The sequence below is a fragment of the Garra rufa genome, chromosome 25, assembly GCF_049309525.1.
Source record: "Garra rufa chromosome 25, GarRuf1.0, whole genome shotgun sequence".
NCBI classification, from domain to species: domain Eukaryota; kingdom Metazoa; phylum Chordata; class Actinopteri; order Cypriniformes; family Cyprinidae; genus Garra; species Garra rufa.
In genome coordinates this window covers 9106401-9124711 of record NC_133385.1, presented here as the reverse complement: position 1 = coordinate 9124711, position 18311 = coordinate 9106401, and the positions used below count along the sequence as shown (strand labels likewise).

The 18311-nt window shown below is 38.5% G+C and overlaps 1 pseudogene; it reads right to left on the bottom strand.

The window, feature by feature from the left end:
• Positions 1 to 9117: 9117 nt before the first annotated feature.
• LOC141301309 (globoside alpha-1,3-N-acetylgalactosaminyltransferase 1-like) lies at positions 9118 to 10432 on the bottom strand (annotated as a pseudogene).
• Positions 10433 to 18311: the final 7879 nt, after the last annotated feature.

Here is an 18311-nt window from a genome sequence, read left to right as displayed (position 1 = left end):
CCTGAGGTCGCTGTTCACACTGCACTTTCGGATTACATTCACCTGTCTTTGTCATTTGCACTGATTACACTCACATCTGTTCACAATTATCATTTGGACTATAAGAACTCTTCCTGCTCACTCTGGTTTCAGGTCTGCATTGTCTTTTGTCGTACATGTTATTTTGTGTCCCTATTCTGCTCTTGATCGTGTTCCTGTTCAGTTTATGTTTCAGTTTATGTTTAGTCTGCCGTGTTGGCTTTTTGTTTGGTTTGTTTATTTGTTTAATTAATAAACATCTACTCCCTGCATTTGGACCCAGACCTCCCTTACTCCAGCGTGACAATTATATTGACAGCGTAGTTTAGACCCGCCCCCAGAGTTTGACGCAGCTGCTCATGTTTGGCAAAACGGTGATGGAGGGCTCGCGTGTGTTCAAGCCATAGATGAGTGTGCGTAACTTCAAAGTAAGTTTATTTCCGATATATATATATATATATATATATATATATATATATATATATATTGTCACATCCATGTTCCGTGTTTTCCCCCAGCCTTAGTTCCTGTCTTTCCTTTTAAGGTCTGTTTCCTGTTCTTGTTAAGTTAATTGGTTATTCTGTTCACCTGTGTCTATTAATTATCCTCATTAGTTCCTCGTTTGTTTAGTATTTATAGTGCTTTCCTTCCTGAGTTTCTGGGTCTTGTCTTAAAGTCATTTATGTTGTAAAAAGAGGTTGTGTTTTGGTTCTCTCCGCCATGGCCACCTGAACTGTTTACTCGGCCATGGCCTCCTGAGCCCCCAGATCCGCCATGGCCACCTGAACTGTTTACTCGGCCATGGCCTCCTGAACCCTCAGATCGGCCATGGCCACCAGAACTGTCTCCCCGGCCATGGCTTCCTGAACTCCCTGACCTGCCATGGCCTCCAGAACTGTCTCCCCGGCCATGGCTTCCTGAACTCCCTGACCCGCCATGGCCTCCAGAACTGTCTGTCCGGCCATGGCCTCCTGATCTCCCTGACCCACCATGGCCTCCCGAGCTCCCTGACCCGCCATAGTCTCCCGAGCTCCCTGACCCACCATGGCTACCTGAGCTCCCTGATCCGCCCCCCCCCCCCTCCCTAGGGATGCACCGATCCGTATCGGCCGATCACTTGCGCGTTTTGTCAGTAAAGCCGGTTCTGTAATCAGCGGTAAATGCCATCAGGTGCGTGATTTCACGTTGAGCCATATATACTACACACAGCCGTTGTTCACTGACGAGCTGCGCACATTCACACTGATAATGAACTTTGATTTGCGCAGCTCGTCGGTAAACAACGGCTGTGTGTAGTATAAACGGCTCAACGTGAAATCACGCACCTGATGGCATTTACCGCTGATTACAGAACCGGCTTTACTGACAAAACGAGCAAGCATGATCGGCCGATTCGTATCGGTGCATCCCTACCCCTCCCCGGATGTACTGTTATGGTGCGGGACGCACCTTCCCGGAGGGGGGGCGATCTGTCACATCCATGTTCCGTGTTTTCCCCCAGCCTTAGTTCATGTCTTTCCTTTTATGGTCTGTTTCCTGTTCTTGTTAAGTTAATTGGTTATTCTGTTCACCTGTGTCTATTAATTATCCTCATTAGTTCCTCGTTTGGTTAGTATTTATAGTGCTTTCCTTCCTGAGTTTCTGGGTCTTGTCTTAAAGTCATTTATGTTGTAAAAAGAGGTTGTGTTTTGGTTCTCCCGCTTTTTGAATTATTAAATATTCAGTTTATTTTGGAATTCCTGACTCCTCGTATTTTCCCTCCTGCTCCTCACCTCCTGCAACCCGTGACAGAAGACAAGACCCATTAAAGATAACTGAGGATGAGGAGAGGCTATGGGGGCTACGGCAGAGTGGGCGGACATTGGAGAGGTATGTGGAGGAGTTCCTTGAGCTCTCCCATCGGGTGAGCTGGCCCGACGTCTCTCTTGCTGTTGTGTTTCGGTTGGGACTGGATGAGGAGACAATCCGATGTGACTTCCCCACATGTGATTTCTCCTTGATTGAACTAATCAACCTCATTCTTTATTTAAATGGCTCTAATATCGAGGTTAAAGAAATAAAGAGTGGTTGTAAGTCTCCACATCCAGCTCCCTCCGAAACCCAACACGTCTCACCAGCTCACCCCTCGCCTGGACCCCCCACATACCTCGCCAATGGTTCCGGCCACCTGCCAACCCCGAGACACACACACACACACACACACACACACATATATATATATATATTTATACATGTTCTTTAAGTTTGTTTATATCGCTGTATTCAACGTTCAGATGTTTAATGCATCTATCTCCGTGAAGCTACAGTAGTCTAGCATTATAAATGCACGCTGTCTCTGCACGTGCGATTTAACGTGTGCAGTATAAGTGTGGTAATGAATAATATTTCGTATTTACTTTATGTGTATATTGTACAAATGTCAGCAAGCCGTATTTGTGTGGACTGATAAGATTATGTATAATTGAGAGGCATTTAAAGACGGTCAAAGAAGATCGCCAGCAGCACTGGTCGATTATAGTGACACGTGTCCACACGTGTTAGTACATTTGATCGGAGTGTTTCTTTGTCGTTTATTGTTGTGAATTGATTATTGTATTTTTGTTTTATTATAGAAAACCACACACACCTTTGTAAACCCATACACAATCAAACCTGCAATGTGTATGCAGCTGGCTTGAAACTTTCTTAAAACAGTTATTGGATTCATGGACTTTTGTGCATTCTTACCGCTGCCCCGTGACGATCTCCACTAAATTAAACCAGTCCAAGAAAGCTACTTAACACAGCCATTAATGGAAAGGGTTCAAATACACAAAAATGCTGAAAAACCAACCAATTTGTGGGGCCAACAGAACTTTATTTACTAGTTCTAGTATGAATAAAACGAAATAAAATTGTTAAATGCACCTTGTATCCAAAAGAAAATCTGTGAAGTTGGTTGGTGGCTCCATTGACCAGTCTGTTCTCAAAGACATATAGCTGGGTACAGGAGAAGCTGCTCTTTCTGTTTTTACCCTATGAGGAGACAAAACATAAATGGAAAAACAAAAATAATCATATTTCTGCAGACCTTCTGCAGGCACACAAATTGTCTAAGCTTTGTCAACAAACAAAATATTATTACCTTATATTTCTGCATTCATCTTTACTCAAGTGCTTTATTTCCTCATGGTCTTGTTTCATTGTTGGAAGTTCACATATCTCATTTTTGGATTCACTTAAAGTTAACATTTGTGATAACAGAATATAAGATCTTGTTACAATATTGAACATATAATTAACTATTTACCAACAAAAAAATGTTGAAATGTACCTTAAACCCAAAGGAAATGCTTCTCCGCTTTTGAAGTTAGTTGGTAGATCCATTGACCAATCTGATTTCAAAGACATATAGCTGGGGGCAGGAGAATGTGCCCTCTCTGAATTTGCTCTGTGAGGACACAATATCATCTCAAACTGAATGTCTCCAAAAGGAGGTTTTGTCAGATTTAGCTCACTTTGGGGTATAAACTTGTTTCAAAAATATAACTGAGTAGGTGCACCCACAAACAAAGACAAATATATTTCTACCTTTTATTTTTGTGTTCATGATCACTTGGTTCTTCGCTGAGGTCTGTGTGCTCATGTATTGTTGATGTGAACTCGGGTGATTCTGATTTGTTTCTTTTGGATTCATTTCAAATAAATATGGATATATCATGAGTTAATTCCTCAAAATTCTTTAATCACATTTCAAATTTTAAACAACTGTAAACCATTTCTGGTAACACTTTACAATAAGGTGTCATTTGTTAGCATTAGTTAATGTGTTAACTAACAAGAACAAACAATGACCAATACATTTATTACACTATTTATTAATCTGTGTTAATGTTAGATCATAAAAATACAGTTGTTCATTGTTTGTTCATGTTAGTTCACAGTGAATTAACTATTGTTAACAAACACAACTTGTTATTTTAATAACGTATTAGTAAATGCTGAAATTAACATGAACTAAAATTAATAAATGCTGTATAAATATTGTTCCTTCTTAGTTCATGTTAACTAATGTACCTTATTGTAAAGTGTGACCCAATTTTCAATGAAATGTTGGCCTAACACACCATTTGCTTCAACTGAGTTATAGCACTCAGTTAGGTTGTGCCTAAAAACAATGCTAAATAGGTAAACAGGATTTTTTAAACTGGGCACCTTTCAGGCTCTTCCTTCAGACTCATGTTGTCCAATAGGTGCAGACAAATATATAAGCCCTGTGAGTATATAAAGAGAAACACACAGGCATTAACAAGTGCTATGACAAAAGATAAACACTCTTGCATCACACACAGTTTCTATTTCTTGAAATCGAAACTTTAACAGTTTTTGCTTTCAGACTCACATTCCTAAATTATGAAAATACTTTGATTAAAAAGGTAAAAGAAAAAGTGCATACCTACACAAAAAACATAGCACAACGCTTGAGTAAATCTTTAAATTTAGTTTCTCACTCTCTGACGAGAATTACTTCCTGAAGATCCTGTCAAATCGAGGGAAAGCGCGTGTGCGTGTTGCTCATCTGTCTGCCCCACCTTCCTTTTCCTCAGGAGATTTGCAGCAAACTAGACGCTATTGCTGCCCTCCTCAGTTCATTTGAAGTACTCCGATTAATGAATTGTATAATCCTCTTCGTCTTCACCATGATATATATTTTCCCCCTTTCTATTCTTTGTCTTTAACTTTGAGAGTTTTTTTAAGTTCTGAAACTTCTTGTTGTAGTGTAGAGCACATACACATAACATCATCTTTATTATCTTGTTTTAGGTATGAAGGTTTTTGCAGATCTTTTCGGATTGTATCTGATGCTTGGCGGTATTCAAAACAGTCTACCATCTCCTACAAATAGAAAAAAATACATCAAGAAAACTGATCAAATATTCAGCCTTTTTTTTTAGTAATTACAAGGAAACCAAACCGTGATAATTATCTGTCTGATCCTGTTGTCCGCTGATGGTAAAGAGGAACACGCCACAGGTTAAACAACACTTCACTATGGCAAGCCGTTTTAGCCTAAAATATACTAAGCGTTACTCGTCGTAAATGCATTTTTACAAGTAACAATGCCAATTAGAGAGCTCTTTAAATACATTTTTACTAGTTACAATTACAATTAGAGAGCTCTTTAATTCAGTTCTTACTATTGCAATTAGAGAGCTCTACAAATTAATTTTTACTAGTCATATGTCTCCATTGACCTCCATATATTTCATAGAGGTCAAAATATATATTTTAAATGTTTTAAAAATATTTATATATGGCCAAAATATATATTGGTAGTAAATATATTTATGTAAATATATTTTAGCAAATATATTTTTGACCAATATATATTTTAAATGTAGAAATATATTTACAATATACAAAAATAAATAAATAAAATAAACAAAAATACATTAATGGATAATATATGTATGTAAATATATTTTGTAAAACTAATTTTAGCAAATTTAGTTCTTGGCCATGTTTGTATATTTATATTTTTTTGTTACAACATATTTAAAATGTACCACAAAACCAGTCTTAAGTAGCACAGGTATATTTGTAGCAATATCTAAAAATACATTGTATGGGGCAAAATGATACATTTTTCTTTTATGCCAAAAATCATTCGAATATTAAGTAAAGATCATGTTATTCAGCTTTCAGATAATGTATAAATCTCAATTTAGAAAAACTGACCCGTATGCAGCACGGGTATATTTGTAGCAATATCCATTGTATGGGTCAAAATTGTAAATTTTGCTTTCATGCCAAAAATCATTAGGCTATTAAGTATATTTCCTACTGGTAATATATCAAAACTTAATTTTTGATTAGTAAAATGCTTTGCTAAGAACTTAATTTGGACAACTTTAAAGGCGATTTTCACAGTATTTTGATTTTTTGCACCCTCAGATTCCAGGGGTCCGTTCTTCGTACCTCGCTAACTAAATTAGCTGGATTTGATTGTTGACGATTTCGCATGATCTTGGATCATTCGGTTCTTCGACGCTCATCCGGGACTTGCTGTCATAGCAACAGATCCGTAAACATAAACCTGCTCTGGAGCAGGCTTACTTTATGTAAACAGGATTAGATCACGGCCACTCAGTTATGTCCGCTTCATTTATACGAAAGCAACAGCGATATTTGCCCAATTAATTTGTACTATTATATTACAAATCAAAGATGACCGCACATATATGTGATGCAGGGTAGTGGCATTCAACCCTAGGGCCAGCTCATCTGCCGGGGTGTGAGGAGGTGCAGGACCACCAGCTATCTTTTTTTGCTCTGCCCTTTTCTTGGTTGCTGTTATAAACAAACAAACAGATTTTTTCAGAGTCTCTTTTCAAGAGACTAAAAGCAATATAAGTGATAAATATTACCATTCTGTAGAATATTCTTATATTTCACTTTTACTTGTTCCTATATTCTAGTGGGTCCTATGTTCTCTTCCCTGATTCCCTTTAAAATAATATAATTTTGGTATCTTGAAAAGAGACTGAAATAATCTGTTTGTTTGTTTATAACAGCAACCAAAAAAAGGGAAGAGCAAATATAATATAATATAATATAATATAATATAATATAATATAATATTATTTGTTTAATTTGTTGTTTTTGTTTAATAATATAGTTTAATTTGTCCCATTCGACATGTTCGCCGACCAATCAAAGAGTTGCCGATCAATGTTTCTACTATCGATACGTAGCCCCTTTTAAGCCACCCAGTGATCTCAGATTACTTCATCCAGCTACACTAATCATCAACAACAGGTGCGTTCGGAGAACCGGAATAGCGAGCTCATAGTTAGCACGATGATTTGATCTTGGATGTGTCATTTGATCTTGGATGTAGTAAACGAGGTACGAAGAACGGACCCCAGGTTTTCAAATAATTGTATCTCGAATAAATATTGTCCTATCCTAACAAACCATACATCAATGAAAAGCTTATTTATGAAAAGCTCTATTTTAATAGAAAATAACTAAATTTTTTCCCAGTCATTTAAAATTGTGTTCAAAACGCTGTAATTTTACTAACAATATGAGTACAATTAACAATCCAGCTGTTATTTTACGTATTATATCATTAACAACGCATTACAGTAAACCTCATTTTTTATATACAGCAAAATACTGTATTATTCACAGATTACTGTTTTTAAATTACATAGATATTTATGTAAAATGATAAAAATAATGTTGAAAATAAATTATGAAATCACCACCAGATGGTGCAAATGGACTTTATTCAAACTTTAACAAACACTTTATTATGTACTTTATTATTTTACAGGTATCTTGTGAATTGTTACGATCAAACACTTTCACTAACTAACTTTTTTTTATTGATCCGCTTACTACATACATCAAAATGGACACTTGGTTAACAACAAGCACTTTAAAGAAATCAAAGGCGATAAAGAAATCAATCAGTGTGTTGCTCAAGATAAGTAGAGAGCGAGTCAGTTTTAGCCAGTAGCAGTCTCAAGCCCTCATATGTGGTCCAAGTACTTAAAAACAAACAAAAAACAGTCACTTACAACACATGCATGCAAGTTTGAAAATGTGAGGAATTGTGAAAAACACAAACAAAAAAGATCCACTTCCCCTTTGTAAAATATTAAAACTTCCCCTAATAAAACTGATTTGTTTTTTCTGAATGGGGATTCAAAAATAAGGAGTGGTTGGATTTTTATCATTGAAGGGTGTGTTTACACACTGCCAACACACATTTATGTCCAAACACCATGTAAATGTAAAAGTGGATTTTACATACAGTAATAGGTGCCCTTTAATAATAATAACAATAATTAAGCGTATAGCGTTAGTTCTGGCAGCTGATCACATCTACCTATGGGAATGCTACTCCTATCACGGCATTCCTATATAAAAGCTTTATTCAGTATTATTCAGTAGCCCTCCCCCATCCCCAACTCCTCTTTTTGCGACAGTCAGGACCTGGCTTTCTGATATTACACACTGAATCAGTCTTCTTTTATCTCAAATTATGTGTTACACTTAAAATATTATTAAGTACATTAATGATATTAGCTTTGTTCTGTTCTGTTTACCCCTATAGAGGGGTTATTATTGCTGCTCTCCCTGCTCATTCATGACAGTTTTTTGTCCAGAACAGAACAAGGGTAAGTTCAACGCTAGATTTTCGCAAAGGTTGATTCTGAAAGAGGGATCAACACCAACGCTTTGTGCGTGAACGTTTGCTCCAGACAAAGTCAGTTTTGTTTGCCTTTCTGAAAGAGCTTCTTGGCACTCTGTAAAGCAAATGTTGCTAAAGCTACCATTGTCTCTGTCTGTTTGATCAAAAATAGGAATATGGTAGTTAAAATTGCATATAAAGGCAATATGAAGTCGACCACTTAAATTTGTTGAGCTCATAATGACAAGTGGGACTTATAATTTTTTATTTTTGGTTGTGCAGCACCTTGGTAAGTACTTGTTGCTTTTAAGGTGCTATATAAATAGACTTGACCTTGACCTTATAAAGTATGTTCTCTTTAAGAAAGAAAAAAAGATGGAGCAACTGTTTATTGACTGGAGTTTTTGTTTCTGTTTTGTACAAGAACATCCATTAAACAGTTGAAACTTGAATGAAGACCTGAGTCAATTCTCAAATGCCCAAAAGAATTCTATAGATTCTAATGTGTTTATGTTAAAATGTATAATCATAAATACATTTATATTTTAAAACAAATACGGTTCAAAGGAATCAATAATATAACATATTTGTAAATATTTTTATGTTTCTAAAATTAACAGTGTCAAAATGTCATATGTCACACATTGTTTCAGTGTATACCCAAACATACAAAAAGACAGGCTATATTTTTGCAGTAGTAGCCAGAAAATATCATTTAAAGTTTACAATTGGTTTTAGCTTCAGACTATGTAGCTCCCTAAATGTCCTCCATCAACTGTCTTCATAAAAGTGGTAAAACAAAGGATTGTCAGTGCTTCCAATACACGCTACTGTTGCCAGTATCACCTGTAAACACAATGTTTATGGGATGCTTGTGCAAACACACCATGTCAGGGTAGCTAAATACTGGCAACAGTTGCTACTGGTTTGGACGAACTTCAGCATAGTTTTTAGGTACATTAGATAAGCAAACTATTTTTATTGGGGTTGCACCTTCACTGATGCCCCGCCACATATATTCAGGAGAGAGCAGTTTACTAGGTTTGTTTAAAAGGAAATACTTGTTCAAGTGAGACTCTTCTTGCCATACCGCCTCAATGGAGTTTGCAGCATCAATGTTCAGGTTCTCCCTGCAGGTTTTGGTGAGATTATGTACATCTTCCAGTGTGCCACCAAATGCAGCACCAGCATAATAATAATCACCTTCCCCAGCTGGAATGTATGCTAGAGACTTTGGTCTACGCTCATATGTGAACGATCCCTCGGATAATCAAAGAACCAAGGATGTATTACGCCTACCAGACGACCCAAAGACTCTGCACCCCAACGGCCATAAAACATGGTATCTACATCAAGGCAGAAAATATAGTCCGCCTTGTCAGCAAGTTCATTCTCTATTAGTTTTTCTAGCTTTTCCATCCTGTTCATACTGATGTCCTGCCATCTGTTCAAACTCTGAACCTTTAGAACTGTCAAACTACGGTTGTCACCCATCTTCACTTCAGGAACTGATTCTGGTTGATCTGTAAACAAGTAGAAATGCACTCGAAATCCAACAAAGTAATGCTGTTTTGCTGACTCCAGAAAATCTTTGATGAAGCGCGTGTATCTAACAAACAAAGAAAACAATTTATCTATTACAATATATATTTATTAATCATTACTCTTTCTAGAAACAAGGAAAAACAAAGGAGGGGAAACAAATGAAAATTATTAATACAAGATGAGAGATATCATGAAGACTTACTTTCCTAAAGCGAAGACAGTGGTGGCTATGGTGAGATTCTGTTGTTTGTAGATAGAGTCGATCAGTGTAGCGTCAAAGGTTCCCTCCCAAATGATTGGAGCTGACCATGGTGTCACAGAAGCAACATCTGTCCGACTTCATTAAAAACACACATACAGCACTGTAATCATTTCAGTCAATAGTGGAAATAGGCTATATCAGCTATTACAGGTTAAAACTAAACATCTCACCCTACCAACGCACTCGGCTGCTTGTACAACAACCTGTAATAAAAATAAATAAGCAGAAAGACATTTTATTGGTTCATGAAGTTGATAGCAGACATTTGAAACATGCAGATGTCAGCTGCTTTGTCAAACAGTAGTTCCCTTCCAGGAATATCGAGCTGCGTCGAAATGCTATGGGACCGCCTTCTGCGTGAGCATGTCCTGAATCATGTGTGCAACTAGTCCAATATGAGTGTGAGACGTCACGGGCGTCATGACGTCGGTGACGTTCTGTCATTTCAGCAAGCGTTCTGTGTCTCTCTGTGTGATCGCTCTCCGTTTTGTGCAAGTTAGCACAGCTTTTGTTTAGAGAACGATGTCTAAGTCTGTCAAGCAGGGTGAAGATAAGCAGCAACACTACAAGCTGTGTGTGCCTCCTTGAACTCGCTTTATTACGAGTGAGGACACACAGCTTGTGTGTTGCTTGCATGGGTGCACAGCACGCGGCATCAGCCCTCGAGGGGGATGATTGCCCGCACTGCTTGTGCATGCCACTGCGTGTGCTTCGTTCGAGGAATGCTCTCTTTGAGAAGGGAGTCTTCTCGAGCGTTCCTCGCGGGTCTGGTCCCGCTTCCGCTGAGGCGGGGCGGCGACTGCACTCGTGGGGATCGCAATTAGATCTAGCAGAGGGAATAGAGATGGGCGAGTCCCTATCTCTTTCCTCACCTGCTAGATCTGCCGCCTTTTCTTTGGGACCGGAAGCCCGCTCTGCGGTTTCTTCCCCCCAGGGAGAAGGCTCGGCACTTCTCCTCTCTTCCTCCGAGGAGGTTGATGTGGGTGTCGAGGATGAAGCACTCCAGACACCCCAGTCCCCCCAGTTTGAGGAGCTCCTAGAGGTGGTTTCTCATGCCGTGGCCGCATTAAACCTAGATTGGCCGGCCGAGAAACAGGCTGAGTCACGGAAAAGCAAATTAGATGAGCGTTTTCTGCGATCTCGGCCAACACTTCTCCGCAGGAGCCTTCCGTTTTTCCCTGACCTCCACACCGTGGTGTGTATGCGCCGAGTAAGTCCCTCCCTGGGACCTGGCTGTGGTGCTTAAGGCACTCTGTAAGCCTCCCTTTGAGCCTTTGGAAGAGGTCTCTGACCGTCTTCTAACACTTAAAACCACCTTTCTTCTGGCTATTACTTCCCTCAAGAGGGTTGGGGATCTTCAGGCCCTCTCAGTGGCCCCTTCCTTTCTGGACTTTGCGCCAGGTATGGCCAAAGCCTTTCTGTACCCCAGGGTGGGGTACCTTCCGAAGGTCCCCACGGTAGCCTATGAGTCCTCTGATCTCCCCTCACCTTTGGGAGTCAAGGCTCACTCTACCAGAGGCGAAGAGAATAACTGTTGCTTACATACGTGTTGGAGCACTTCCTGTTTTGCTGAGCAGCCGTGTGGTTTGTGTTTTTAGCTCTCTGTGATTGTAGCTTTCTGGAGCTTGTTTTTCTTTAGAAATATTTATCTTATTATTACTCTCTGCTGTTTAAAGTAATTAAAAACAGCTTTACTTCCAACAGACTTGTGAAATTATCCGTCACACTAATCTGACCGCTCACTTTACCCGTTAATCCGCGACTGCAGTGGGTTAGCTATTTAGCTTAGCTATTAGCTAGTCACTGGCGACTTGCATTTACATTTACATTTTCTACTCGCGTCTACTACCGCTCTCCTTTTTCTCTCGCGAACCATTTCGCTTTTATTCCACAACCACGATTTGCAACAAGTTAACATTCAGTTAGCCGATTAGCTTGCGAATCGCGATTCCTTTTACGTCCTATTCACTCCGTTGTTCCTCTTCACATCCCTCTCTTCAAGAGTTCATCATAACAACAGTGGTAAGTTGGAACCATTCTACAAAAACGGTGAGTAATGGCTTCTTCTCTTGCTATTGTTGTCTGCACCACCTGCCACATGTATAGCTTATCTATCTCTGTCGGCAGTGAGCCTTATACATGTGATAAATGCAAGGAAATAGCTAGGCTGACAGAGAAGATTTCAGAACTAGAGACACACATCCAAACTTTAATGGAGGATAGTAAGAATGTGAGGTGCTTAGATACGGCTTTGGATGTGACTAGTTCAGGGAGACATGCAAATTGTTCGGTTCCGGTAACAACGCCCGTGCAGCAGGGCAACTGGTTGACTGTGAGATGGCATAGTCGCGGGTCTAAACACCGCTCTTCCGTTCCGATTAGAACATCAAACAGGTTCTCCCCACTCAGTGACGCACCCACTGAGAAACCTGATGAAAGTGCTCTAGTAATTGGCGATTCTATTGTACGGAACGTGAAAATAGAGACTCCAGCCACCATAGTCCAGTGTTTACCGGGAGCGAGAGCGCCTGACATCTTGGCAAATTTAAAAGTGCTGGCTAATGCTAAACGTAAATTCAGTAAGATTGTTATTCACGTCGGCACTAATGATGTTCGACTTCGCCAGTCGGAGATCACTAAAAATAATGTTAAAGAGGTGTGTGAACTTGCAAGTACGATGTCAGACACTGTAATATGCTCTGGTCCCCTCCCTGCTTACCGTGGTGACGAGATACACAGTAGATTGTCATCATTAAAGGGTTGAATGTCAAAGTGGTGCCCACGAAATAACATAGGTTTCACAGACAATTGGACGAGTTTCTGGGGCAGACCTGACCTGTTGAAAAGAGATGGTCTTCATCCCTCCGGATGTGGAGCATCTCTCCTATCTAGAAATATGGCACATAGTCTTAGAGTTTGCACTTGACTAACTGGGGCCCAGGTCAGGAAGCAGACAGACTGGCTAAACCGACCGTCTGCTAGCCGCCTCACGTCACAGAAATCAGTTAATTCTCAGCACATAGAGACCCTTTCACCTAGATATCACACTATAGAGACTGTGTCTGTTCCCCGAGCTAGAAAATACAATAAACGTCCAAAGCAATGTAAGAGTAACAATTTAATTGATGTTCAACAAATAAAAAATGTATATAATACTGAGAAACAAATGATAAAGCTTGGCTTATTAAATATCAGGTCACTTTCTACGAAAGCACTTTTTGTAAATGATATGATCACTGATCATAAGCTAGATGTGCTCTGTTTGACAGAAACCTGGCTAAAACCAGATGATTACATTATTTTAAATGAGGCAACCCCCCAAAATTACTGTTATAAACATGTGCCACGTGTAAAAGATAAGGGGGGAGGTGTTTGCACAATTTATAGCAATATGTTCAGTGTTTCTTAGAGAACGGGCTTTAAGTATAACTCGTTTGAAGTAATGGTGCTCCATATAACATTATCCAAAGAATCAAGTACTAATGATAAATCTCCTGTGACGTTTTTACTGGCTACTGTATACAGGCCACCAGGGCACCATACAGACTTTATTAAAGAATTTGCTGATTTTCTATCTGAAATAGTGTTGGCCGCAGATAAAGTCTTAATAGTGGGTGATTTTAACATCCATGTTGATAATGAAAAAGATGCATTGGGATCAGCATTTATAGATATTATGAACTCAATTGGGGTTAGACAACACGTTTCAGGACCTACTTATTGCCGAAATCATACTTTAGATTTAATATTGTCACACGGAATTGATGTTAATGGCGTTGAAATTCTGCATCAAAGTGATGATATCTCTGGGCCCGTATTCACAAAACATTTTATCTTAGCACTAAGAGTTCTCCTAAATAGCAGTAAAAGTTTTTAGCTAAGAGTTTTCTCTTAAAACCTATTAAAAAAGCTGCTGCGACAAACATTTACTAAGCAGTAGAGAGAAGTCTTAAGCTAAGAGTAAGGGCGGGGTTGACCTCGTTACTATGGATGATGTCAGCCTGCTCACTAACCATGCATACAGTGATTGGCTGATAGGGGAGGGGTCTCTGTCAGACATTTATTCACAGAAATATTGTTGTAAATATTGCCATATTCAAATAAAGTTTTAAAAAGTTAGCAAAAATGTTGCCACCTTCAAATAAAGAATTTAAAATACAGGGCAAGTGTCACTTATTAAACAAGTGTTCAAATGATTGACATCCTTACCTGTGTGCTTCTTATAATAAACAATTAGCTGATATGCATGTAAACAGACTTTTTAAAGAGCTTTTTATGCTTTTAATGACACAGAATAACGGAGAACTAACACAAAATAATTGGGTGAAGAGAAGGGGCGAGCAGCAAAACTTTTCGAACCGGGAATCAAACTCGGGGCACTTTGAGCGGAGATACGCTATACACTGACGCACTAACCGCTAGGCTATCGGTTCCGACGTAAAAAGATTTTTCTATTCATGATAGAATAATCATGGCTGATAGCGGGATACACAAACGTAAAACCAAACCAAACTGGACGCAAGAACAGCTGTTACTTCTTGCCCAAAGTAGGATATAATCAAATGGAAATTTGGAGCTGGGATAACCTTCAAGACTAAAAAAAAAATTGTGTAGGAATATGTGTGCATATGCAGAGTGTTTCTAAAACGTTTAAGTTCCGAGACGATCGCCAGCAACATCAATTTTAGGAAGATTAGAATTTGATCTTGTGATTTAAGCATGATTTAGTCCGATTTATACTCGACGCGTTCTTCTGCATGTGCTGCCTGCTCGCGCACATCACCAAATTCTGGCCCCTGTTCCTAAAAGATCTTAAGGATAAAAGTAGCCTCACAACTTAGTGATTTAGGAGAAAATCTTAAAAGTAATGCTTAAAACAATCCTAAATTTAGGACTCCTAATTTTTGCTCTAAGAGTATTTCACAAAGCGTTTTAGCACTAAAACTAGCTCCTAAATCTGCAAAATGTTAGGAGTAGTGGAGAGGACTCCTAAGTCACTAAGATCAAGTCCTAAAACTATCCTATAATGGCTGTTGCCGGCTGTCTGCCTCGGGACAGAAACATTTTAGAAGCATTGGATGATAATGAGCTTTTCAGAAGGTGCGGTCTTAATCGCAAAGGACTCAAATGGCAGCTTCCTATGAATGCAATAAATATTTTAATGAGGCTAAGGATTTTAATCTGCAAAAGCATAAAAAGGTTACATGAAAACATTATCGGCAACTTGAAAGTAATGTCCGTTTAGCTGTAGCAGTTGTTTGTCATCTCTGCCTTAATTTGCCTGACTTTGCGAAGAATACCAGCGCTTTTCACAGTCATATTTGCTTCTGGACAAAAGTGGGAAAGCTGCATTTATTTGCACACATATATTTTCCCACACATCTTTTTTAGTTTTTGAGGTTATCCCAACTTTGTTTTCACGAACAAGTTGTGTAAGAAGTAAGAGAACGTAAAATATTATTTTACGTTTACTTGCCTTACTATCACCTATGATTATTCTACCCTGTTAATTAAAAGGCTGTTTATGCATACGAGGAGCGCATATGAGGCTGAAGAGACACGTTTAATTAGCCTGCACTTAGCCTGCATTTTAAAATCTTTATTTGAATATTGCAACATTTTTATTTTAAAACCTTTATTTAAATATGATATAATATTGCATGTTACAATATTTCTATGAATGAATGTCTGACAGAGACCCCTCCCCTATCAGCCAATCATTGTGTGCATAGTTAATGAGCATGTCCAAATCATCCATAGTAACGAGGTCAACCCCGCCCTTACTTTTAGCGTAAGACTTCTCTCTATTCCTTAGTAAAAGTTTGTCTCAGCAGCTTTGTGAATAGGTTTTAAGAGAAAACTCTTAGCTAAAAACTTTTACTAGCATTTAGGAGAACTTTTAGTGGTAAGATGAAATGTTTTGTGGTTACAGGCTCTGATCATGTGTACAAAATGTACTGATATTAAACTAGTTTTTAACATGATCATTTTATTCTTACATGTACTTTTATAATATGTTATTAGCCCCGAGATAAATGTTGCAGTGAATAAATCCATATATATGCAACAATTAGTAGTAGTATCCAATAGTCTAGTGGTAGAATGTTCGTTAGATGAGTCAGAGGATTTCAGATCTAATCCACCGTGACACAAATTTTTCATCCCTTAATAAAATTAAGTATGTTTATCAGTGATCCTATATCAGAGACACATTTGTGTTTATTTTGTTTTGATTTTTAACCGCAGTGAGTCATAAGCGAGGGAATGAAGTGCTCACATGTGAACACTGAGCACGAGCCGCATTGAGAAAGTAGCGTCGCTAATTAACATCGCAACGAACATTAAGCATGATTTCAGAAGAAAAAAAACTACAGATTCCAGCGTCAGCACCTTATTTAACAGAAAGGAATCTTTCATTAGCATTAGATACGTCCGTGCTGCGAGATGTTCAAAAAAGTGGTGGGACAATATCGAGCTTTGCAAAAAGTGTCCCACTCATCCCACCCGTGAATTACGCCTATGAAAATAAGTAATGTGAAACACTAACAAAAGCAATTATGAGAAAATATTTTTATTGCAGCAGGCTTCAACAGTAAAACCAACACAACAGTGTTAAAATGTACAGTTTCACAAACTTTTTTGCAAAAGTTTTCGTCCTTAACCAATAGTGGTTCTATGGTCACGCATTGATGGATTATAGAGATGTTTGTACAGGCGTACTTGTTCAGCCAAAAGAGCTTTAAAAATCACTGATTTAAAATCAGTCTTTACATTGCACAGATTTAGGAGCTAGTTTTAGCGCTAAACGATTTGTGAAACACTCTTAGAGCAAAAACTTATGAGTCCTAAATTTAGGACTGACACGCCCATTATTTTTAAGTTTTTCCTCCTAAATCGGCAAGTTATGAGCTACTTTTAGCCTTAAGATGTTTTGTGAATACGGGCCCAGATCTTTATCTAGTCTCTTGTATACTCCAGATAGCTAAAACTGTAAATTCAACTCCTTGCTGCAAGTACGATACAACCATCACTTCTAATACAAAAGACTGCTTTGTAAGTAACCTTCGTGATTTATCTGAATTCCTCAGAATATCCGATAGCTCAGGAAAACTTGATGCAACAGAAACTATTGACTCTCTTTTTTCTAGCACTTTAGATATAGTTGCTCCTCTGCGGTTAAGATAAATTAAGGAAAACAGTCTGACGCCGTTAGTATACTGAACACACTTGCGCACTGAAGAGAGCACGACGAAAAATGGAACGCAGCTGGAAGAAAACAAAACTAGAGGTTTTCCGTACAGCCTGGCGTGAATGTAACATATCCTATAGAAAAGCATTAAAAACTGCTAGATCAGATTATTTTTCATCTTTCTTAAAAGAAAACAAACATAACCCTAGGTATTTATTCAATACAGTGGCTAAATTAACGAAGAATAAAGCACCAACAGGTGCTGAATTTTCCCAACAGCACAGCAGTAATGACTCCATGAACTATTTTACTAACAAGATAGATACTATTAGAGATAAAATTGTAACTATGCAGCCATCCGCTACAGTATCACATCAGATATGCTATAAATCTCCTGAGGAACAATTCCATGCATTTTCAACTATAGGAGAGGAGGAGTTGTACAAACTTATTAAATCATCGAAACCGACAACATGTATGTTAGACCCTATTCCATCTAAGCTACTAAAAGAGGTGCTTCCAGAAGTCATAGATCCTCTTCTGAATATTATTAATTCGTCACTATCATTAGGATATGTCCCCAAAACTTTCAAACTGGCTGTTATTAAGCCTCTAATTAAAAAACCTCAACTTGATCCCAATGAATTAAACAATTACAGACCAATTTCAAATCTCCCTTTTCTATCAAAGATACTAGAAAAGGTAGTGTCCTCACAATTGTGTTCTTTCTTAGAGAAACATGGTATCTGTGAGGATTTCCAGTCAGGTTTTAGACCGTATCATAGCACTGAGACTGCTCTTATTAGAGTTACAAATGATCTTCTCCTGTCATCCGATCATGGATGCATCTCTCTATTAGTACTACTGGATCTTAGTGCTGCGTTTGATACTATTGACCACAATATTCTTTTAAATAGACTTGAAAATTATGTTGGCATTAGTGGTACTGCACTGGCTTGGTTCGAATCGTACTTATCTGACCGCCATCAATTCGTAGCAGTGAATGACGAGGTATCATATCAATCACAAGTGCAGTATGGAGTACCTCAAGGCTCAGTACTAGGGCCATTACTTTTTACACTTTATATGTTACCCTTGGGAGATATCATCAG